The sequence below is a fragment of the Lagenorhynchus albirostris genome, chromosome 12 (assembly GCF_949774975.1).
Source record: "Lagenorhynchus albirostris chromosome 12, mLagAlb1.1, whole genome shotgun sequence".
Lineage (NCBI taxonomy): Eukaryota > Metazoa > Chordata > Mammalia > Artiodactyla > Delphinidae > Lagenorhynchus > Lagenorhynchus albirostris.
This window is the reverse complement of record NC_083106.1, coordinates 82,540,575-82,565,228: the sequence shown is the minus strand read 5'-3', so window position 1 is coordinate 82,565,228 and position 24,654 is coordinate 82,540,575. Positions and strand designations below refer to the sequence as shown.

The window sequence follows — 24,654 nt, the reverse complement described above, 5'->3', positions numbered from 1 at the left end:
TCTTACAGAGTGTTCAACATTCATTCACCAAAAGTATGTTGAAGATCTTCTGTGTGTCTGGTACTGTTCTGGATGCCTGAGATACAATGGTGCACTAAATAGACACACATCTGGAAGTTATATTCCAGTGGAAGGAGGCAAACAATAAATACGATCAGCAAATTACAGAATATGCTACACAGCCTATGTCATAAACACTATGAAGAAAGATAAAACAGGGAGAAGGCTATAGATAATGGGGAGGTGAGAGGAAGGGAATTCTACATAGAGTTCCTAAGGAAGGAGTCCCTCAGGTGACAGCTGAGTCTAAACCTCATGGGTGTGAAGGAGTGAGCTGGGTGGATATTTGGGGAAGAGATTCGTCAGAAGAGGGGCTGCAAAGCCTGGAGTTGGAGCACATCTAGGATCAGCAAGGTGGCCAGTATGACCAGAGAGGAGTGACAGCAATTTCAGAGATGGAGACAACAAGATGCAAAATATAGAAAGCCTTGTGGGCCTTTGTCAGGACTGAATTACTTGGCGTGAAATAGAAACTGGAGAGTTGGGGCAGAGGACTTACGTGATCTGGCTTCCATCCAAAGATCTCTTCCTTTTGCATTTTCATTTGATTGAGAGCTTGCCTAGAAATAAGCTTCTGGGATTAAGTCATCCTCCCTACAAACTTTGGAGTCACCACTGACCCCCACCACGTAGCATTGCATGGGACTCTGGTTTATGTTTTTTCATAGATGATAGTTTAAACTCTCCATAATGTTTAGTATTTCTAATCATCTTTGTATTTTACATAGAGTTTGTGTCCAAGTGGGTTTTTTTTTCTTTTTTTCCAAAAGTTGTTTTCATGTAGCTCTAGATTCTAATCTTTCTTCAACACCATGAAAATTTCTTCTATTATTTCTTAGATTATTTCCTCATCCTTTCTAACATTCCTATAAGAAGGATGATGGATTTACTAGATCTTCCCACATCTCTTAATTTTTCTCCCTTTAATTTCCATATATTTATCTTTTTCTACACTACAGACCGCCACAGTTAGAATTTTGTCCTTGCCACTTACTTGCTGTATGACCTTTGGCTAATTACTTAATCTCTGTGTTGTCTGTGAGTCTCCATCCATAAAATGAGGGTAATAACAATGGTACCTACCTTGTAGGAATGTTATGTGGGGTAAATGAGTTCATAGCAAATGAAAAACTGTTAGCTCTTTATCTTCCAGGTCACTAATTCAGCATTCAGTATCTTCACTCTATCATTGAGTAGTTCTTTTGATATTTTTTTTTAATTTAAGGCAATTATAATTTCAATTTCCAAGGATGTTTTCTCACTTTTTGACTCATTCTTTCTACAGAACAGCCTATTCTTTGTCCATGTATGCAATATGCTATCAAATCTCCCTGAGGATAACAATTAGAAAAATGTGAAATTATTTTCTTCCCCTAATTGTTTCTATTTCCTCTAGAGTCTGCCATTCTCTATCTACTTCCTGGTATTTTTCTTTTTGCCATTGGTTTTCTTCAGAAGCCTTGAGATGCTCAGTTGTCAGTCCATATTAGTGGACAAAATACATGGTTTGTTTGTGTTTTGTTTGTATCTATACATCTGACATGGGAGAATCCCATGGGTAGTCTCCCCTTGGCTGCAAGGGCTCCTTGCAGGGTCCACATTACCAGGCAGAGGTCTGTAGAAGGCAGGCTTCCTCTGAGAGCACATGGGCAGGGAACAAGCAGGCAGACCAAGCAATTCCCAGCTTAACTTCCCTCTTGGACAGCACTGCCTTCCCTTGTGTGAGCCCTTCTTCCGTATCGTTTGTGGGAGTCTAGATTCCCCCTATCCTCCACTCTGATTCTTTCTTCAGCTCCCAAATCGATATTTGGAGCCCTCCCCAGACAGATCAAGCACTTTCTTTGGAGACTTCTCAAGCTTTAACTCAATTAGTCTATGTGCATCTAAACAGGAGGAGGGCACCTGACTAACTCCTCTTCATTTAATTCCTTTAGTGACTCTGAAAGTTCTCCAGCGCTTCTTTGAAAACAACAATGCTCACCTCTCACCTTGAAGAAAGTTGGCTCTACTCTGGTTTCTCTTCCAGTCTCATTCCATCTGCATCCAGGGTCTCAAAATTTCTACTTGGACCTTGGGACTTATCTTAAAAATATATTTGATGTCATTTCAGTGAATTGGGGAAGCAGCAAAGCGATGAAAAGCTTGTGCTCTGTCCCACATTTGGGAACACAAGTCAAGTCCACATCTTTTGGTTTGCACTCCCCAGCTCATATTTCTGACTATGGATTTTGAGTGGCTTAGGTCTAAGGGCTAACATAGTAGTTTTTAACACAGGGAGGCCATATCATCAAGAACTTCCCTTCCTTCTCTTCCTTTAGAGATTGACCCTTTCAACCCTAAGATGAGTTTGCCGGATTACGTAGTGGGATCTCCAAGCTGACAACCATAGTGGTTAACTCTTCAGCTCCTAAATTAAAGAACCTTAATACCCTCGGACCAGACTCTCTTCTTCCCCAGGTGAACATGAGGCCAAGTGGATTCACTGAAGTTTGCCTTCAGGAAGATACTAGGGATGAGTGTAGCGAGGTGAGATTGGGTCAGAGGCTGGAGAGAGGAGAGGAACTTTTGAGGACAGTGTGTGGGGAGAAGCAGCGAGGTCATTAGTCTTCCCCGTTCCCACCTGTGGATGTGTCTCTCTCCCACATTTCAGGATTTCAACTCACAAGGGGGATTAGCACCCAGTTCCCTGGCTAGGATGTACCTCGTCTCTTATTACTCCACTCTTCAACACCATCAAAGGGCTGTAGAGAGATTAGAGAGTTGTAAAATAAATTAGGTGATACAACCACTATGGAGAACAGTATGGAGATTCCTTAAAAAACTAAAAATAGAATTACCATATGACCCAGAAATCCCACTACTGGGCATATACCCTGAGGAAACCATAATTCAAAAAGACACATGCACCCCAATGTTCATTGCAGCACTATTTAGAATAGCCAGGACATGGAAGCAACCTAAATGTCCATCGATAGATGAATGGATAAAGAAAATGTGGCACATATATACAAAGGAATATTACTCAGCCATAAAAAGAAATGAAATTGAGTTTTTTGTAGTGAGGTGGATGGACCTAGAGTCTGTCATACAGAGTAAAGTAAGTCAGAAAGAGAAAACAGATATCATATGCTAATGCATATATATGGTATCTAAAAAAAAAATATGGTACTGATAAACCTAGTTGCAGGGCAGGAATAAAGAGGTAAACATAGAGAATGGACTTGAGGACATGGGCTGGGAGGGTGAAGCTGGGGTGAAGTGAGAGTAGCATCGACATACATACACTACCGATTGTAAAATAGTTGGCTGGTGGGAAGCAGCTGCATAGCACAGGGAGATCTGCTCCGTGTTTTGTGATGACCTAGAGGGGTGGGATAGGGAGGATGGGAGAGAGACACAAGAGGGAGGGGATATGGGGACATGTGTATGCATATGGCTGATTAGATTTGTTGTGCAACAGAAACTAACATGGTGCTGTGAGGCAATTATACTCCAATAAATATCTATTAAAAAAATAATAAATTAATTAAAGGAAAGGTCAAAAATCACTCTTCCCTCAGGTTCCTGCAAAGTCAAAATGAACAGGATGGGAATTCTGTAATTTTTAATGGGCCTGAAGGAAGGGACTCCCACGTCCCACCCAGTGAGGCAGAGGACCCTGTGAAGGCAGGGGGATAGACTGTGCATTAGAGGTGACTGTTTTTCAGGGAGATGCATGAGGTCAGGAGACCGTAGATGGGCACTTAGCTGGATTCCCCCAAACCATCAAACAGGCCACCCATGGAGTCCGAAGCTGGATGTATTCATTGGACAGACAAGGTGAGGACTGACCAACAGAGAAGTGACCCAAACCGGAGTCACAGCCTGTCACCAATTTGTTCACAGACTCCTTTTGTGCAAATATTCTTTGGTCTTTTCTGACACAGATTTAAGTCAGGTTTGAGAGTAGGAGGAAAGGGAGTTTGGGAAGAGTGTTGAAAGGGAAAAGAGGTCATGGAAATGTTTGAATATGACTGTATTCACCCAAAGGACACTAAGTTTTAATCTGGAAGTTACTGAGAAAACTGTAGGGCTGGAGAACATTTATCAAATCACTACTGACTGAGACTGGGACCATGTTGAAGAAAACGAAGAACAATTCTAAAATAAATACAGAAAGGAGTTTCATGTCCACCCATAGCTGAATGTTGACTGTATCATTTTGAGCTCTTCATACCCAGTAATGTACATTATAGTAAGGTGCTTTACAAACATTGTCTAATAAAAATACCTAATTTATCACTAATTAGATAGTAATTGTGTTTCCGTGCTAAGAGATAAAATATCCAAATGTGTCTCCCTCTGAAATTGGGTTTAGGCACCATAATGGCCGTTCATTAATGTTCCAGCAATCTCTGAGGTCCAAATGTAGTTATCACACGGAATCATCCCAAGTCACTCATGGTATGCCCCAAACTATCTGCCTCATACCTTTACAAACTGGAAAGGAGGTTAGAAACTGAGATGCCTCTTCCCAGTCTCAATCCTGAAGACTGAAGCTTAGAAATGGCATTAAAACATTTACTACAAGCCCACTAAGACACATTTTGTTTATTATTATTTCTACTTAGACTTTGCACCAGGTTCTGCCTTAACATATTTTACAGTCAGTAAATATGACTTGATTCAGCACTGAAGGGAAAAGGGTAACACAATGTTTCTGGGATCATTTCCTTCTTGACATCCTCATATTAATGACTGTTTGCTTATGTCTTGGCTGACATGAATTTGAAACAAACCAAACTTTATAATTCTTGCCTTCAAATTTGAGTTATTTGTCAGTGAAGATGGTATTCCTAAATTGCAATTTTCAAACTGGATTTTTCGCCATGTTTTATAAAAAGTGCATAGCAGTCTGCAAATCTCTGGTTCAAAATTACATGTTTCTCTCTATCATGACAGTGCCTAAGCTATGTTCTGTCCCTTTATAAGTCTATTTCTGATTTCTGACTCCTGTCAAAATTGATCCTGTACAGGTCAGTCTGACCCATAAACTACACGAAATTGTTTTTGAGGTTTGAGGCCTTAATATCAGTTAACGTCTAAATCTGCCATTAAATTTTGCTATGTGCTTTTTGTTCCATGGTAATTACCACCTTCGTCATCATATTCAAGTCTTGATAGGCAATGTTGCTTTGAAAATACTAAGAGAAAGCATATTTTTTAAACCACATAGTGTATTTCTTTTGGAAATTAAGTACTGATACTTACACCTAACTGGAGACTTCCATAATTTTTGTTTTCTTCTTTATCCTAAAAGAAATGACTGCTGTTGTAATTCATGTTGCTTACGTGTGGTTTCCTGGCTTCTCATTCTTGAACATGAGTAGACTCTGCCGTGTTAGAAAATTTTCCTGATATCTTCAGATACACGAAGTCAGTCATTGCGATTCTTTCTGTAACCATCAAGTGAGTGTGGGATTGTCTGGTTCTTTCTAGGTTTGAAACTACAAATGTAGCTTCTAATCCAGTTTCTACTTAATCATGGGGTGACTTGACCCATATCACTTAGCCCTGTGCGTCTTACTTTCCCTCTGTTATAAAAATGAGGATATAATAAAAACTACTCAGAGTATTAAATTCAATGTGTAAAAAACAGCTGAATCATGGTTAGTATTCAAAAAACTTAACCTTTCTTCCTTTCTTTGCTTGCACTACAGAACATATTTTATTCCAGAATATATCAACCTCATATATTAGGTGTGATTTCTTTTTCCAAAAATTCTTGATACTGTGAACACCTTGGTATCAGTTTCTACCAAATTCCAAATGTTAAAATTTTGCTCCAGGAGTGCTCCAGTGCCCAGGAATTTGTGTGAGGCAAGGGCCCACACAGCAAGATTACAACCAAGGTAACAGTGTTTCTTCTGGCATGGCATTTGGACACAAGTGCCTTTGAAAGTCTCCTTCATGCCCACCCCCTAAAGAGATACTAGAGCTGTCTCCCTACAGAGAAAGGAAATCACACGTTAAGAGTCAGCACAATGTGTTCACATATGGACACATTCTCCATTAAAAAAAATCCAGTTACTCTATTTCCAGTGAGACATTGTAGCAGGGCTGCCCCCAATCTATGAAAAGTGCCAGCCCCTGTGAACACTGTGTGTGCTTATCATCAGTATTTAAGACACGTCTGCTTATCCTCACTGTCACCTGTCTGTTCACAAGAAAAAGTATCTAAGAGCTCTCCCTTTATTTGAAAGTCAAACGTATTTCGGTATCTTTGCCACATCGCAGTTTTACTTAAAGACTTCATTCCCCAAAGCCAAAATGACAAAATCCACAGCTTAGAGTAATTTATTAAAATGTAAAGCCTCCGTTTAAATGAAGCAAGCTGTTAGGGGATCCTGTAGTCCATGAGTTGAAGACAATGATTTATTCTACAGGGATAATACTGATCATTTAAAATGTTCCTTCTTTGCCTTTAATGGATAGTAACTGGAATTACTATTTGGAATTTCTTCCAAAGTCTATTTCTGCTCTTTGGTGAATCACATAGCAGATATAAACCCCTCTTCCCCAAAGGAAAAAAGAAAAAAAAAAGCTCCAAGAATCATTGATCCAGGCTTGAAGCCAAGCAATCTATATTTAGTGCTTTCTCAACAAGCCACACAATAAAAATGTAAATGGAATGGTGCTACTTTCTCCTTTCACCTTTTTTCAGTGTGTAACTTTGATGCTGTTTAAATTATTTATTTTCAGACTATCTTCAAAGAACTTAGTTAATCCCATGTAGGGGCCTTACTATCCCAATTTCACATTAATCATAATTCCATGATTCTTATTGCTTTCCAATACTTGACTTTCATAAAAATGTAAGGATAAACCTGAGGTACCCTCCTACTCTGGGTTGTTGAATTTGCACAGAGTCAATGGGTCTCATCCAAGTCCTTTCCCCCCCAATTTATTGGGATATACCTGATATATAAGGTCATGTAAGTTGAAGGTGTACAGTGTGTTGATTTGATACACATGCATTGCAATATGATTACCACTGTAGTGTTAGCTAACAACTCCATCACATCATATAATTACCTTTTTGTTGTTGTAAGAACATTTCAGATCTAACCTCTCAGAGACTTTCAAGTATGTAGTACAGTATTGTTATCTTTAATCATAATGCTATCCATAGATCCCCAGAAGGAATTCATCTTCTAGTTGGAAGTTTGTACCCTTTGACCATCTCTTCATTTCTCCTGCCTCCCACCCTTAGTAACCACCACTGTACTCTCTGTTTCCATGAGCTCGGCTTTTCTAGATTCCATATGTAAGTCATATCATATAGTATTTGTCCTTCTCTGCCTGACTTATTTCACTTAGTATTGTGCAATCAAGAGTCATTCACGTTGTCACAAATGACAGGATTTTGTTATTTCTCGTGATTGAGTAATACTAGATATCTTCTTTTTTAAATTTATTTTTTATTTTAACATCTTTATTGGAGTATAATTGCTTTACAATGCTGTGTTAGTTTCTGCTTTATAACAAAGTGAATCAGTTATACATATACATATATCCCCATATGTCTCCCCTCTTGCGTCTCCCTCCCACCCTCCCTATCCCACCCCTCTAGATGGTCACAAAGCACTGAGCTGATTGCCCTGTGCTATGTGGCTGCTTCCCACTAGCTATCTATTCTACATTTGGTAGTGTATATATGTCCATGCCACTCTCTCACTTTGTCCAAGCTTCCCCTTCCCCCTCCCTGTGTCCTCAAGTCTATTCTCTGCATCTGCATCTTTATTCCTGCCCTGCCCCTAGGTTCTTCAGAACCCTTTTTTTTAGATTCCATATATATGTGTTAGCATACAGTATTTGTTTTTCTCTTTCTGACTTAATTCACTCTGTATGACAGTCTCTAGGTCTATCCACCTCACTACAAATAACTCAGCTTTGTTTCTTTCTGTGACTAAGTAATATTCCATTGTATGTATGTGCCACATCTTCTTTGTCCATTCATCTGTTGATGGACACTTAGATTGCTTCCATTACCTGGATATTGTAAATAGTGCTGCAGTGAACATTGTGGTATATGTCTCTTTTTGAATTATGGTTTTTTCAGGATATCTGCCCAGTAGTGTGATTGCTGGGTCATATGGTAGTTCTATTTTTAGTTTTTTAAGAAACCTCCATACTGTTCTCCATAGTGGCTGTATCAATTTACATTCCCACTAACAGTGCAAGAGGGTTCCCTTTTCTCCACACCCTTTCCAGGATTTACTGTTTGTAGATTTTTTGATGATGCCCATTCTGACTAGTGGTACCTCACTGTAGTTTTGATTTGCATTTCTCTAATGATTAGTGATGTTGAGCATCCTTTCATGTGTTTGTTGGCAATCTGTATATCTTCTTTGGAGAAAGTCGATTTAGGTCTTCTGCCCATTTTTGGATTGGATTGTTTGTTTTTTTCATATTGAACTGCATGAGCTTCTTGTAAATTTTGGAGATTAATCCTCTGTCAGTTGCTTCATTTGCAAATATTTCTCCCATTTTGAGTGTTTTTTTTTTTTTAACATCTTTATTGGAGTATAATTGCTTTACAATGGTATGTTAGCTTCAGCTTCACAACAAAATGAATCAGTTATATACATACATATATTCCCATATCTCTTCCCGCTTGCGTCTCCCTCCCTCCCACCCTCCCTATCCCACCCCTCCAGGCGGTCACAAAGCACCGAGCTGATCTCCCTGTGCTATGCGGCTGCTTCCCACTAGCTATTTACCTTACGTTTGGTAGTGTATATATGTCCATGCCTCTTTATCGCTTTGTCACCGTTTACCCTTCCCCCTCCCCATAACCTCAAGTCCATTCTCTAGTAAGTCTGTGTCTTTATTCCTGTTTCACCCCTAGGTTTTTCATGACATTTTTTTTTCTTAAATTCCATATATATGTGTTAGCATACGGTATTTGTCTCTTTCTTTCTGACTTACTTCACTCTGTATGACAGACTCTAGGTCTATCCACCTCATTACAAATAGCTCAATTTCATCTCTTTTTATGGCTGAGTAATATTCCATTGTATATATGTGCCACATCTTCTTTATCCATTCATCCGATCATGGACACTTAGGTTGTTTCCATCTCCGGGCTATTGTAAATAGAGCTGCAATGAACATTTTGGTACATGACTCTTTTTGAATTATGGTTTTCTCAGGGTATATGCCCAGTAGTGGGATTGCTGGGTCATATGGTAGTTCTATTTGTAGCTTTTTAAGGAACCTCCATACTGTTGAGTGTTGTCTTTTCATCTTGTTTATATTTTCCTTTGCTGTGCAAAAGCTTTGAAGTTTCATTAGATCCCATTTGTTTGTTTTTGTTTGTATTTCCATTTCTCTAGGAGGTGGGTCAAAAAGGATCTTGCTGTGATTTATGTCAAAGAGTGTTCTTCCTATGTTTTCCTCTAAGAGTTTCATAGTGTCCAGTCTTACCTTTAGGTCTTTAATGCATCTTGAGTTTATTTTTGTGTATGGTGTTAGAGAATGTTCTAATTTCATTCTTTTACATGTAGCTGTCCAGTGTTCCCAGCACCACTTATTGAAGAGGCTGTCTTTTCTCCATTGTATATTCTTGCCTCCTTTATCAAAAATAAGGTGACCATGTGTGTGTGGGTTTATCTCTGGGCTTTCTATCCTGTTCCATTGATCTATTTTTCTGTTTTTGTGCCAGTACCGTACTGTCTTGATTACTGTAGCTTTGTAGTATAGTCTGAAGTCAGGGAGCCTGATTCCTCCAGCTCCAGTTTCTTTCTCAAGATTGCTTTGGCTATTGGGGGTCTTTTGTGTTTCCATACAAGTTGTGAGATTTTTTGTTCTAGTTCTGTGAAAAATGTCATTGGCAGTTAGATAGGGATTACATTGAATCTGTAGATTGCTTTGGGTAATATAGTTATTTTCACAATGTTGATTCTTGCAACCCAAGAACATGGTATATCTCTCCATCTGTTTGTATCGTCTTTAATTTCTTTCATCAGTGTCTTATAGTTTTCTGCATACAGGTCTTTTGTCTCCTTAGGTAGGTTTATCCCTAGGTATTTTATTCTTTTTGTTGCAACAGTAAATGGGAGTGTTTCCTTAATTTCTCTTTCAGATTTTGCATCATTAGTGTATAGGAATGCAAGAGATTTCTGTGTATTAATTTGTATCCTGCTACTTTACCAAATTCATTGATTAGCTCTAATAGTTTTCTGCTAGCATCTTTAGATTCTCTATGTATAGTATCATGTCACCTGCAAACAGTGACAGTTTTACTTCTTTTCTGATTTGGATTCCTTTTATTTATTTTTCTTCTCTGATTGCTGTGACTAAAATTTCCAAAACTGTGTTAAATAAAAGTGGTGAGAGTGAGCATCCTTGTTTGTTCCTGATTTTAGAGGAAATGGCTTTAGTTTTTCACCATTGAGAACGATGTTGGCTGTGGGTTTGTCATATATGGCATTTAATATGTTTGGGTAAGCTCCTTCTGTGCCTACTTTCTGGAGGGTTTTTATCATAAATGGGTGTTGAATTTTGTCGAAAACTTTTCCTGCATGTATTGAGATTACCATATGGTTTTTATCCTTCAGTTTGTTAATATGGTGTATCACATAGTTTGATTTGCATATATTGAAGAATGCTTGCATTCCTGAAATAAACCTCACTTGATCATGTGGTATGATCCTTTTAATGTGCTGTTGGATTCTGTTTGCTTGTATTTTATTGAGGATTTTTGCAGCTATGTTCATCAGTGAAAATGGCCTGTATTTTTCTTTTTTTGTGACATCTTTGTCTGGTTTTGGTATCACGGTGATGGTGGCCTCGTAGAATGAGTTTGGGAGTGTTCCTCCCTCTGCTATATTTTGGAAGAGTTTGAGAAGGATAGGTGTTAGCTCTTCTCTAAATGTTTGATAGAATTCACCTGTGAAGCCATCTGGTCCTGGGCTTTTTTTTGTTGGAAGATTTTTAATCACAGTTTCAATTTCAGTGCTTGTCATCGGTCTCTTTATATTTTCTATTTCTTCCTGGTTCAGTCTGGGAAGGTTGTGCTTTTCTAAGAATTTCTCGATTTCTTTCATATTGTCCATTTTATTGGCATAGAGTTGCTTGTAGTAATCTCTCATGATTCTTTGTATTTCTGCAGTGTTGGTTGTTACTTCTCTTTTTTCATTTCTAATTCTGTTGATTTGAGTCTTCTCCCTTTTTTTTTGATGAGTCTGACTTGTGGTTTATCAATTTTGTTTGTCTTCTCAAAGAACCAGCCTTTAGTTTTATTGATCTTTGCTATCATTTCCTTCATTTCTTTCTCATTTATTTCTGATCTGATCCTTATGATTTCTTTCCTTCTGCTAACTTTGGGGGATTTTTGTTCTTCTTTCTCTGATTGCTTTAGGTGTAAGGTTAGGTTGTTTATTTGAGACATTTCTTGTTTCTTGAGGTAGGATTGTATTGCTGTAAACTTCCCTCTTAGAACTGCTTTTGCTGCTCCCATAGGTTTTGGGTCATCGTGTTTTCATTGTCATTTGTTTCTAGGTTTGTTTTGATTTCCTCTTTGATTTCTTCAGTGATCTCTTGGTTATTTAGTATTGTATTGTTTAGCCTCCATGTGTTTGTATTTTACAGATTTTTTTTCCTGTAATTGATATCTAGTCTTATAGCGTTGTGGTTGGCAAAGATACTTGATACAATTTCAATTTTCTTAAATTTACCAAGGCTTGATTTGTGACCCAAGATATGATCTATTCTTGAGAATGTTCCAGGAGCACTTGAGAAGAAAGTGTATTCTGTTGTTTTTGGATGGAATGTCCTATAAATATCAATTAAGTCCATTTTGTTTAATGTGTCATAAAAGTATGGAACGCTTCACAAGTTTGTGTGTCATCCTCACATAGGGGCCATTCTAATCTCTTCTGTATCTGTCCAGTTTTAGTACATGTGCTGCCAAAGCAAGCACTCCATATCTTCTTTATCCATTCTTCCACTGGTGGACACTTAGGCTGCTTCCTTATGTTGGCTGTTGTGAATAATGATGCAGTGAACATGCAAGACCAGTTCTTTATAGTTTATGAATTCTTTTTCCATGTAGAGCTTGTTTCCGCCAGCCTCCTCCTAGAGTAGATAATTTAACTTGCTGGAACACCACTAGACCATAAATTCCTTATGAACACGGATCTATGAACCGTCCACCTGCCTAGAGACTAACACAGTGCATAAAGCATAATGATAGATAGCATTTATAAAATGCTGACTGTATGTCAGGCACTCATTCACACTCTTTACATGCATTAATTTATTTAATCTTCAGAACTTAATGAAATAAGTATTACTATTATCTTTACTTTACAGTTGAGTTAACCTGAAGTTAATCTGAAATACAAATGTGATTTGGCCAAACCCATACAACAAGTATGTAAGGTAACAAAAATCTGAACCTAGGCAGCTCTTGAGTTCTACCTTATAGTATCAACTAGTGGAGTTAAGAATTCAGTGCATGTGTGTAGAATTAAGTAAACTCCTCTGGAACCTAATAGAATTTCTTTAAAAAATGTAGATAATGCAGATGGGATGAAAACAAAAGTGAAAGAGAAAAGTGTAGAATAAGGAAGTTGGAGAGTAACATCAAAGAAAGAATAGGGGATAAAAAACAGTGAAGAAGGAAATTAGCCCAAGTGCAGGATTTCATGGTGCAAATAGGAGAAAATAATTAAAAGAGCCTGCTTGAGGTGAGGGGGGAAGGAATATTGGAAGAAGAGAATATTGAACAGAAAAAGACTGTGAAAACATTATTGGTGGGCTGGGAAAAGTATCACACATTGAAAATTTTAAATAAAAAAGCTTTATTTTTAAATAGATATGCACTTGTGGTTAGATTATTTCTTCCTGTGTTACATTCACCCTAATCTCTCATCCTCCCAATCGTGGTCCCATGTGAATCAAACCAGACATGTGTTCAGGTGAGATGCTAGGAGAATTATTTCACTGGACTACAGCTGTTGATGTTTTTTACTATCCACTGAGTCTTTATATTGTACAAAATCAGAAAAGGAAATGTCCGCTAAGGATCCTTTTTGGTGCAGAAATACACTGTCAATCCTCTCCTTGAATACCTTTCCCAAACTCTGTCTCATTACCAGTTTTCCCTTACCAGTAAATAATCTACCCTAATTATTTCTAACCAGTTTTTGTAGAGATTAGTTGACCTGACAGATGGTGGGAAAGCCCTGGTTATCATTCTTGTTGTGTGTTGTCTTAGCTTCCTGAACATACCCAGTTCACAACTCATATTCATTCAACACATTTTTGCCCTCTTACATGCTCGTATCACCTCCTGACATTAACACCCTTCCAAGGGAGGGGAGAGTGCTATTCTAAATTTACTAAAGTAGATTTGGAAGTGTCCCACCCCATGCCCAACTTCTTTTTCTCCTCTGTTTCTTTCTTTTAGATAATTTGAGACTTTGTGATGCCTTTTTCCCCTTCTCTGGTTTTAGAAGTTATATATTCTGTTTCATTTCACCTAATGGTTGTCCATTATTTTTAACTTATAAACTTGATTTAACAGAGTTCAGTGTGGATCAGTATCTCAGCCCTTTTCCAGAACAGTACAAAGATTTGGAACTCTTTAACTCCTGTCGTGCCCTCCTGACATTCATTATTTTTTTCCAGGCTTTGATATCCACCTTATGTTTATACTTTCCAAATTTATGCATTGTTATTTTTGTTCTAAAAGTCGTGCCTGTTAAGTTTTACCTGCATATGATTAGCAAATGCTTTTCCCATTATTTCCTTCTAAATTCAGTCCTTCCTATTGTATCAATTTTCATCTGCTTGAGATACATCCTTTAGTAGTTCTTCCACCAAGCAAATCCCATTAGAGACCTCTCTCAGTCTGTTTCTGAACATGTTTTTAATCTTTGTTTAATACCAAATGATATAAGACATAGTTATTTGCTAGTTTTCCCCCAATTTATAATTATATTTTTTGTGAAAATCTCCAGATGAGAATTAAGAACCATTAAAACAGAGTGATATTCTGAAAAGAAGCCCTGAATTTCAAATGTTGGAAGAAAGCCATTATTTCAAGGTTAAAACCTAATATAAATTATCTTAAAATTAGAAAAAAGAATAGTGTTTAACTCAATAGCCTTTCAGAATAAGGCATTTAATTAGAAATCGTGGCATTATCATGGAGGTCAAACAGTAGAGTACTGAAAGTTAATATTGAAAATTATATTTAAAGCAGAGTAGAGAGATGACACTGAACATTCTCATTACGTCTAGTACCAAATGGTGTTGAAAAAAGTAGATTGAAGTTTGAATACAGTCCATAGTTTGTAACAGCAACAAGTACAGTGTCCATGTGGTGGTTTGCAGCTGAAGCACACAAATTTAAATGGGACTATTTGAAAAATCATTCACACATATGCTTTACTTTTTAAATTTTTATTTTATGTTAGGATAGAGTTGATTTACAATGTTGTGGTAGTTTCAGGTGTACAGCAAAATGATTCAGTTTTACATATACATATATGTGTTCTTACATATAGATACATTTATCTATTCTTTTTCATATTCTTTTCCCAGCTAGCTTATTACAGAATATTGAGTAGAATTCCCTGCACTATACATTCGGTCCTTGTTGTTTACCTATTTTATTTTGAGTGGCATGTGGATGTTAATCCCAAACTCCTAATTTAGCCCTCTCCCCACACCTTTCCCCTTTGGTAACCATAAGTTTGTTTTCTGTATCTGTGAGTCTGTTTCTGTTTTGTAAATATGTTCATTTGTATCTTTTTAAGATTTCACATATAAGTGATATCATATAATATTTGTCTTTCTCTGTTTGACTTCACTTAGTATGATAATCTCTAGGTCCATCCATGTTGCTGCAAATAGCATGATTTCATTATTTTTTTATGGTTGAGTAATATTCCATTGCATGGAATATTGCAATGGAATATAATGGCATTCCACACCACATCTTCTCTATGCATTCATCTCTCAATGGACATTGAGGTTGTTTCAATGTTTTCACTATTGTAATTAGTGCTGCAATGAACATTGGGGTACATGTATCTTTTTGAATTATGGTTTTCTCTGGATATGTGCCTAGGAGTGGGATTGCTGTGTCATATGGTAGTTCTATTATTAGTTTTTTAAGCAACTTCCATACTGTTCTCCATAGTGGTTGCACCAATTTACATTCCCACCAACAGTGCAGGAGGGTTCCCTTTTCTCCACACTCTCTCCAGCATTTACTGTTTGTAGACATTTTGATGATGGTCGTTCTGACCAGTGTGAGGTGATACTTCATTGTAATTTTGATTTGCATTTTTCTAGTAATTAGTGATGTTGAGCATATTTTTATGTGCCTTTTGGCCATCTGTATATCTTCTTTGGAAAAGTGTCTACTTATATCTTCTGCCCATTTTTGATTGGGTTGTTTGTTTTTGTGATATTGAGTTGCATGACTTGCTCGTGTATTTTGGAGATTAATCCCTTGTCAATCACATCATTTGCAAATACTTTCTCCCATCCTGTAGGTTGTCTTTTTGTTTTGTTTATGGTTTCCTTTGCTGTGCAAAAGCTTTTAAGTTTAATTAGGTCCCATTTGTTTATTTTTGTTTTTATTTTCATTACTCCAGGAGGTGGATCCAAAAAGATGTTGCTATGATTTATGTCAAACAGTGTTCTCCCTATGTTTTCCTCTAAGAGTTTTATAGTATCTGGTCTTAACATTTAGGCCTTTAATCCATTTTGAGTTTATTTCTGAGTATGGTGTTAGAGAATGTTCTATGTCATTCTTTTACATATAGCTGTCCAGTTTTCCCAGCACCATTATTGAAGTGACTGTCTTTTCTCCATTGTATATTCTTGCCCCCTTTGTCATAGATGAATTGACCATAGGTGCGTGGGTTTATTTCTGGGCTTTCCTGTTCCATTGGTCTATAAGTCTGTCTTTGTGCCAGTACCATACTCTTGTGATTACTGTAGCTTTATAGTGTAGTCTGAAGTCAGGGGCTTGATTCCTCCAGCTCCGTTTTGCTTTCTCCAGATTGCTTTGCTATTTGGGGTCTTTTGTGTTTCCGTACAAATTCTGATTTTTGTTCTAGATCTGCAAAAAGTACCATTGGTAATTTGATAGGATTTGCATTGAATCTGTAGTTTGCTTCACGTAGTATAGGAATCTACAGATTGCTTCACATAATATAGTCATATTGACAATATTGATTCTTCCAATCCAAGAACATAGTATATTTTTCCACCTCTTTGTGTCATCTTTGATTTTTTTCATCAGCGTCTTACAGTTTTTGGACTACAGGTCTTTTGCTTCCTTAGGTATGTTTATTCCTAGGTATTTAATGCTTTTTGATATGATGGTAAATGGGATTGTTTCCTTAATTTCTCCTTATGATCTTTTGTTGATAGTGTATAGAAATGCAACAGATTACTGTGTATAAATTTTGTATCCTGCAACTTTACAAATTCATTGATGTTCCAACATCAATTCATTCATAGTAGTTTTCTGGTAGCATCTTTAGAATTTTCTAGAATTTTATGTATAGTATCATGTCATCTGCAACAGTGAAATTTTACTTGCACTTTTCCAATTGGATTCCTTTTATTTCTTTTACTTCTCTGATTGCCATCTCTAGAAATTTCAAAACTATGTTGAATAAAAGTGGTGAGAGTGGACATCCTTGACTTTTTCCTGATCTTAGAGGAAATGCTTTCAGATTTTCACTGTACAGTATGATGTTGGCTGTGGGTTTGTCATATATGGCCTTTATTATGTTGAGGTAGGTTCCCTCTATGCCCACTTTCTGAAGATTTTTTATCATAAATTGGTGTTGACTTTTGTCAAAAGTTTTTCTGCATCTACTGAGATGATCATATAGTTTTTATTCTTCAATTTATTAATGTGTTGTATCACACTGATTGATTTGCAGATATTGGAAAGTCCTTGCATCCATGAGATAAATCCCTCTTGATCATGGTGTATGATCCTTTTAATGTATTGTTAGATTTGGTTTGCTAGTATTTTGTTGAGAATTTTTGTGTCTATGTTCATCAGTGTTACTGACCTGTAATTTTCTTTTTTTGTGGTATTTTTGTGTGGTTTTGGTATCAGGGTGATGGTGGCCTCATCAAATGAGTATGAGAGTGTTCCTTCCTCTGCAGTTTTCTGGAATAGCTTCCGAAGGATATATGTTAACTCTTCTCTAAATCTTTTAATGAATTCACCTGTGAAGCCAACTGCTCCTGGCCTTTTGTTTCTTGGAAGTTTTAAATCACAGTTTCAATTTAAGTATTTGTCATTGGTCTGTTTATATTTTCTATTTCTTTCTGGTTCAGTCTTGGGACATTGTACTTTTCTAAGAATTTGTCCACTTCTTCCAGGTTGTCCATTTTATTGGCATATAGTTCCTTGTAGTAGTCTCTTATGATCCTTTGTATTTCTGTGGTGTCAGTTGTAACTTCTTTTTCATTTCCTATTTTATTGATTTGAGCCCACTCCCTTTCTTTCTTGATGAGTCTGGCTAAAGGTTTATCAATTTTGTTTATCTTCTCAAAGAACCAGCTTTTAGTTTCATTGATCTTTTCTATTGTTTTCTTTGTTTGTTTCTCTTTCATTTATTTCTGCTCTGATCTTTATGATTTCTTTCCTTCTACTAACTTTGTGTTTTGTTAGTTCTTCTTTCTCTAATTGCTTTAGGTGTAAGTTTAGGTTGTTTATTTGAGATTTTTCTTGTTTCCTGAGGTAAGATAGTATTGCTATAAACTTCCCTCTTACAACTGCTTTTGCTGCATCCCATAGGTTTTGGATTGTCATGCTTTTGTTTTCATTTGTCTCTAGGTATTTTTTTATTTCACCTTTGATTTCTTCAGTGATCCATTGGTTGTTTAGTAGCATTTGTTTAGCCTCCACGTGTTTGTGTGTTTTACAGTTTTTTTCTTGTAGTTGACTTCTAATATCATAGTATTGTGATCGGAAAAGATGGTTGATATGATTTCAATTTTCTGAGGCTTGCTTTGTGTCCCAGCATGTGATCCCACCTGGAGAATTTTCCATATGCACTTGAAAAGTATGTGTATTCTGCTGCTTTTGGATGGAATGCTCTATAAATATCAATTAAGTCTATTTGGTCTCATGTGTCATTTAAGGTCTGTGTTTCCTTATTAATTTTCTGTCTGGATGACCTGTCCATGGATTACAGGGGTATTACAGGGACATTACAGTCCCCCACTATAATGTGTTACTGTTGATTTTTCCTTTTATGGCTGTTAGCATTTTTCTTACATATTGAGGTGCTCCTATATTGGGTCATATATATTTATAATTTTTGTATCTTCTTTTTTGGACTGATCACTTGATCATTATGTCGTGTCCTTCTTTGTCTCTTGTAACAGTCTTTATTTTAGAGTCTCTTTTTTCTGATATGAGTACTGCTACTTCAGATTTCTTTTGATTTCCATTTGCATGGAATACCTTTTTTCATCCCCTCACTTTCAGTCTGTATTTGTCTCTAAATATGAAGTGGATCTCTTGTAGACAACATATATATGGGTCTTGTTTTTGTATCCATTCAGCCAGTCTGTGTCTTTTGGATGGAGCATTTAATTCATTTACATTTAAGGTAATTATCAGTTTGTATGTTCTTATTGCCATTTTGTTAATTGTTTTGAATTTGTGTTTATAGGTATTTTTTCTCCCCTTCCTTTGTTGTTCTTTTGTCTTGCAATTTGACGAATATCTTTAATGTTGTGTTTGGATTCTTTTGTGTGTGTGTGTGTGTGTGTGTTTATCAATTATAGATTTTTGGTTTGCTGTTACTATGAGGTTTTGATATAGCAGTCTATATATATATATATATATATATATATATATATATATATATATATATATATACGATTGTTTTAAGTTGCTGGTCTCTTAATTTCAAGTGCCTTTCCAATATCCTGCATTTGTACACTCCTCTTCTCACAATTTCTGGTTTTGATATCATATTTGTGTGTGGATGATTTGCTACCTTTACTGTATGTTTGCCTTTACTGGTGAGCTTTCCCATTTGTAACTTTCTTGTTTCTATTCATGGGCTTTTCTTTTCCACCTAGAGACATTCCTTTAGCATTTGTTGTAAAGCTAGTTTGGTGGTGCTGAATTCTCTTAGCATATTCTCCATCGAGTCTGAATGAGAGCCTTTCTGGGTAGAGTATTCTTGGTTGTAGGTATTTCCTTTCATCACATTAAAAATACTGTGCCACTCCCTTCTGGCCTACAGAGTTTCTGCTGAAAAATCAGCTGATAACCTTATGGGGATTCCCTTGTGTGTTATTTGTTGCTTTTCCTTTGTTGCTTTTAATAATTTTTCTTTGTCCTTAATTTTTCTCAATTTGATTACTATGTGTCTCCATGTGTTCCTCTTTGTGTTTATCCTGCCTGGGACTCTCTACACTTTCTGGACTTGGGTGACTGTTTCCTTTCCCATGTTAGGGAAGTTTTCAACTATTATCTCTTCAAATATTTTCTCAGAAGATTTCTCTCTCTCTTCTCCTTCTGGGACTCCTATAATGTGACTGTGGGTGCATTTAATGTTGTTTCAGAGGTCTTTTAAAATGTCTTCATTTCTTTTCATTCTTTTTTTTTTATTCTCTTCTACAGCAGTGATTTCCACTCTTCTTTCTTCTGTCTCATTTATTCTGTTATTCCTTCTAGTGTATTTTTCATTTCACTTATGGTATTGTTCAATTCTGTTTGTTCTTTACAGCTTCTGTTTGTTAAACATTTTTTGTATCTTCTCAGTCTGTGCCTCCATTCTTTTTCTGAGATCTTGGATCATCTTTACTATCATTACTCTGAACTATTTTTCAAGTAGATTGCCTCTCTCCACTTCACTTAGTTGTTCTTCTGGGATTTTATCTTGTTCCTTTGTTGGGAACATATTCCTCTGCCATCTCATTTTGTCTAACTTTCTGTTTGTGGTCTGTGTTCTGCAGGCTGCAAGATTGTAGTTTCTCTTGCTTCTGGTGTCTGACGTCCCCCCCACCTCCGGTTGGTGAGGCTCATCTAGAGGCTTGTGCAGGCTTCCTGGTGGGAGGGACTGGTGCCTGCCCACTTGTGGGTGGAGCTGGGTCTTGTCCTTCTGGTGGGCATGGCCATGTTAAGGAGTATGTTTAGAGGCAGCTGTGGACTCAGGAAGACTTTAGGCAGCCTGTCCACTGATAGGAGGGGATGTTCCCATTCTGTTGGTTATTTGGCCTGAGGCATCCCAGCACTGGAGCTTATAAGCTGTTGGGTGGGGCCAGGTCTTGGGGTCAAAATGGCAGCCTCCAGGAGGGCTCATACCAACGAGTGCTCCCCAGTACATCCATCACCAGTGTCCTTGTCCCCACAGTGAGCCACAGCCGCCCCACTGCACCTCCCCAGGAGACCCTCCAAGACCAGCAGGTAGGTCTGGCCCAGGTTCCTATGAAGTCACTGCTTTTTCCCTGGGTCTTGATGTTCACAAGACGTTTTGTCCTCCCTCCAAGAGTGGAGTTTCTGTTTCCCCCAGTCCTATGGAATTCCTATAATCAAGTCCTGCTGGCCTTCTAAGCCAAATGCTCTGGGGCTCCTTCTGATGCCAGCCCCCAAGGCTGGGATGCCTGATGTGGGACTTAAAACTCTCACTCCTGTTGGAGGTCCTCATAATTATTTTCCAGTTTGTGGGTCGCCCACCTAGTGGGTATGGGATTTGATTATATCACATATGCACTCCTCCTACCATCTCGTATGGCTTCTTCTTTGTCTTTGGCTGTAGGGTATCTTTTTATGGTAGGTTCCAGTCTTTTTTGTCAATAGTTCTTCAGCAGTTAGTTATGATTTTTGTGTTTTCATGAGAGGAGGTGAGCTCAAGTCCTTCTACTCTGTAATCTTGTCTTCAACCCACACATCTGCTTTAAATAAACATTCAACCTACAGAACATTCACTCCCTTCTCCCTTTGTTGTCACCATTTATGTTCTTTACTCTTTTCTACATATTCAACTCCTACTTTCCATTGAGGGTTCAAGTCCCACTTTCTCTTGAAAGCTTTTCCTCATCAACATAAAGTTCTGTATCTTTTAGAGCACTGATTATTTATTCTGGTCACCAAACACTACATTGTTGACAGATAGCTTTCTGAGTCTTACTTTGCCAATTGAATTTTGAGAACACACTTGAGATTAGAGGCCATGCCCTTTGCTTCTCTGTAACTATTATGGGTCTTCCTGTGTCACGTCACACGTGTGATTCTTATTGCATTTTTTAAAGTACAGTAGTAAACACTAGCCACTTTGGAAAAAGGACAGAAGGATACAAGTTGATCAGAAGGACATTTTCTGCCCTCATGAACCTAGCAAAGTGGGTTCTCCACTTGAGGGGGCATATATACATACATACCTAATATAAGTGGAGAATAATTAATTTTAAGACCATACATGAGCAATTGGACAGTAAGGAAATACAAGCTACTTATAAGAAGAATTTGAAGAGTAACATTCCCATAGAATACATTCAGTCAGAGGTTGATCACATAGGTTGTTTTTTTTTAAAGATTTTTTAAAATTAATTTATTTTATTTATTTATTTTTGGCTGTGTTGGGTCTTCATTGTTGCATGCGGGCTTTCTCTAGTTGTGGCGAGCAGGGGCTACTCTTTGTTGAGATGCACAAGCTTCTTATTGTGGTGGCTTCTCTCATTGCAGAATATGGGCTCTAAGCGTGCGGGCTTCAGTAGTTGCAGCATGCAGGCTCAGTAGTTGTGGCACACAGCCTTAGTTGCTCCGTGGTATGTGGGACCTTCCAGGACCAGGCCTTGAACCCATGACCCCTGCATTGGCAGGCAGATTCTTAGCCACTGCACCACCAGGGAAGCTCGATTACATAGGTTTTAGCATGTATGTTTTCTAAAGGTAAACCGGACCTTTCGCATACAAGCAATCCCTGTTGATAGTGTTATTTTTGGTTTTCTGGAAAGATCATCTTTTTCCACAGTGTATTCTGAGGGGTATAAATTTAAATACATTGAGAATTTTATTTAAAATGAGCCTCAATGTACTCCCTTGAAACAGGAAGGACCATCAAACAAATGTTAAAATAGGAAGGAGCTTTGTAAATTCCAAATAAGTAGCAGAACTGTTTATGCTAAGTAAGTGACCTTTTTTGTCCATTATAGACTTATCTTCTGGTTTCTTCCAGAAGTAGCCTAACAGATATAAGTACTATTCAGCAAAAATAACAACTACATTTTATGTGGAAAGGATTTGATGCATTACATCAGGCCTCTTTAAGTAAAGTATTTTCAGATTTTTACCTGGTGCCATTGATTTCAATAAGGTCCATAAAAAAGTCCTCTATAGGCTAGTTTAATGCCAACAAAAGTGTATTTATCTTTTTAAAAAAATGTTCTCTTCACTCAACAGAATAAATGTTCTGTCATAGCAAGGAGAAAGGCTATACATGAGTTAATTTCTACATATAAATTTTGTAAGTACAGATAACATAGCATTTACACTTTCTATGTCATTATTTAAAAAAATTCTTGTCCTGGCACAAAAAATTCCAGGAAATTAAAGCATGTTTATTACTAGGAATTTGCAATGTCTTGTGTCTAAACAATACCAAAGGACCCATTTCAAATCTGACTTGGAAAATTCAGCAACTCCTGATTTTTGACTTAAGATTTTCAAAAATCTGCCTGGGGATAAAAAAGGTCCATAATAACCAGGAAAAGAAACTACAGGGACAATTAAGAGAAGAAGAAAAAGTGCCAAGTGTTGAATTTTGTAAAGTCATAACAGGTTAGTCTGTGGCAATAAACAATGTAAAACAGAAATTGTTCCCTCTCCAAGAGATTCCCTGTGTAATTGAAATGAAATACAAGGAAATGTACCAAGCATAACTTTGATTTAGTCTTCACTGAAGAAGGAAGAAAATTGCAGGGACCAAAATTAAATAATAACTGTGATATCTCTTTCCTAGCATATTCTCTAATGAAAAGAAATAATTTCAGAAATATGCCCTTAGTTAGCATGACTATACATATGTGTGTATATATACAGATTTAAATGTTTATGTATGTATCCGTGTGTGTGCGTGTGTGTCTGTGTACAAGTGTGTATGTGTGCATATACAAATATATGAATATAGTTGTAAATAAGATGCAAACTACTGTGGCTATAAAAAAATTAAACATAAGAAATGTCATCATGAGTAAAAAATTGTATTTTTCCCCTTCCCATATTCTATAAGTACCACTAGTATCATAAAATAATTTCTGGGGAAAAACAATTATAATTCATGATTAGGTTTATATACCTAAAATCCCGCCCCCCAATTAGGAATATATATCTGACATCTATTTTTCTCTATGAATGTATCAATTACAAATGTGAATATGTAGTGGCCTGCCCACACAAAATACTACCAATGCTTTTTGCTACAGAATATACATCCTACTATATTGAAAAGTAATTGCCTATTTTATTTAATATTAAATTTTCTGTCTACTTCTCTAGGTCAATAAATTTAGAATTCCACAAACAAATCTATTTTCTTTCAAAAATTCCCTTCATGATTGTATTCCTTTTGGTTATTCTCTACCTACTACCCTTTTCCATCTTCAAAATGAAGAATTCTTCAGTCTTTGATTATTTTTGATTATTTGGTTCCTCTTTGAAGTGTCTTTACTTCCTTTAATAGCCAGACTATATTTAGACCCAGAACTTCAGGTAACAGCCTATTTTATTTATATGTATACCTAAAAGAGAATATTTATCTTTCTACTTTGAATAATACCCAGCTCTTTGTGGCATTTTATGGTTGTATATTAAACATATTACCTACTATGAATAGATAATATCTTCTATAGGGCCAGTGATTTTATTGAGTAAAGAACAGATTTCAATTCCTCACTGTTAATTTCCTTCTTTAAAAAAAGTATTTTTTCTAGTAAAAACTATTTTTTTTCTCTTTACCCCACAAATGCAGTAGTGTTTCTTTTTTGTAAGGTCTTTTTGGGGCCTGAAATGTGAAATTAAAATAGATGACCAATGTTGTCCCTCATAACTCCTGCATTCTGTGTGTGTCATGTGTGGACTCATGTAAAAGTTCATAAACGTCTAAAGTCCTTTCCCCTTGTCTCTATACAGACTTGTTTTTCGGTCAACTATGTTACTCTTTGCCCAGTAGGTTATATTCAGTAGTTTTATCCTTTGCTACAGACCTTGCCAATTCGTAAAATGATAAAGTGAACCTATATTTCCTGTGCTTACTTGGCTAGTTTAGATGAAATAGTTTATACTATGGTAAATTAAAACAAACAAGCAAATAAATAAATATCAGTGGCTTGAAACATCAGCTTCTCAAATTGTAGTATTCTCCATATTAGGTACAGTATGCTAGCTGCTGTAGGAAAGGGCTCCTTAATTTACTGTGGCTCAAACACAATAGATACCTTCCTCTTCCTGTTGAGAGGTCATGAGGTGAGGGAGATAAAGAGGTTGGCAGGGTGACCTTCTTCCAACCTGTCATGCAGGAACCCAGTGGGAGGATATGTTTC

At 36.9% G+C, this 24,654-nt stretch overlaps 1 protein-coding gene and 1 non-coding gene across 2 annotated transcripts in view; one reads left to right on the top strand and one right to left on the bottom strand.

Moving 5' to 3' along the window:
- Positions 1–24,654, top strand: part of ADGRB3 (adhesion G protein-coupled receptor B3) — a 791,667-nt gene that overhangs the window by 520,730 nt on the left and 246,283 nt on the right. The window lies entirely within an intron of this gene.
- LOC132530958 (U6 spliceosomal RNA) lies at positions 11,919–12,025 on the bottom strand. The gene has a single exon (XR_009543964.1). It is a non-coding gene; the product is annotated as a U6 spliceosomal RNA (small nuclear RNA).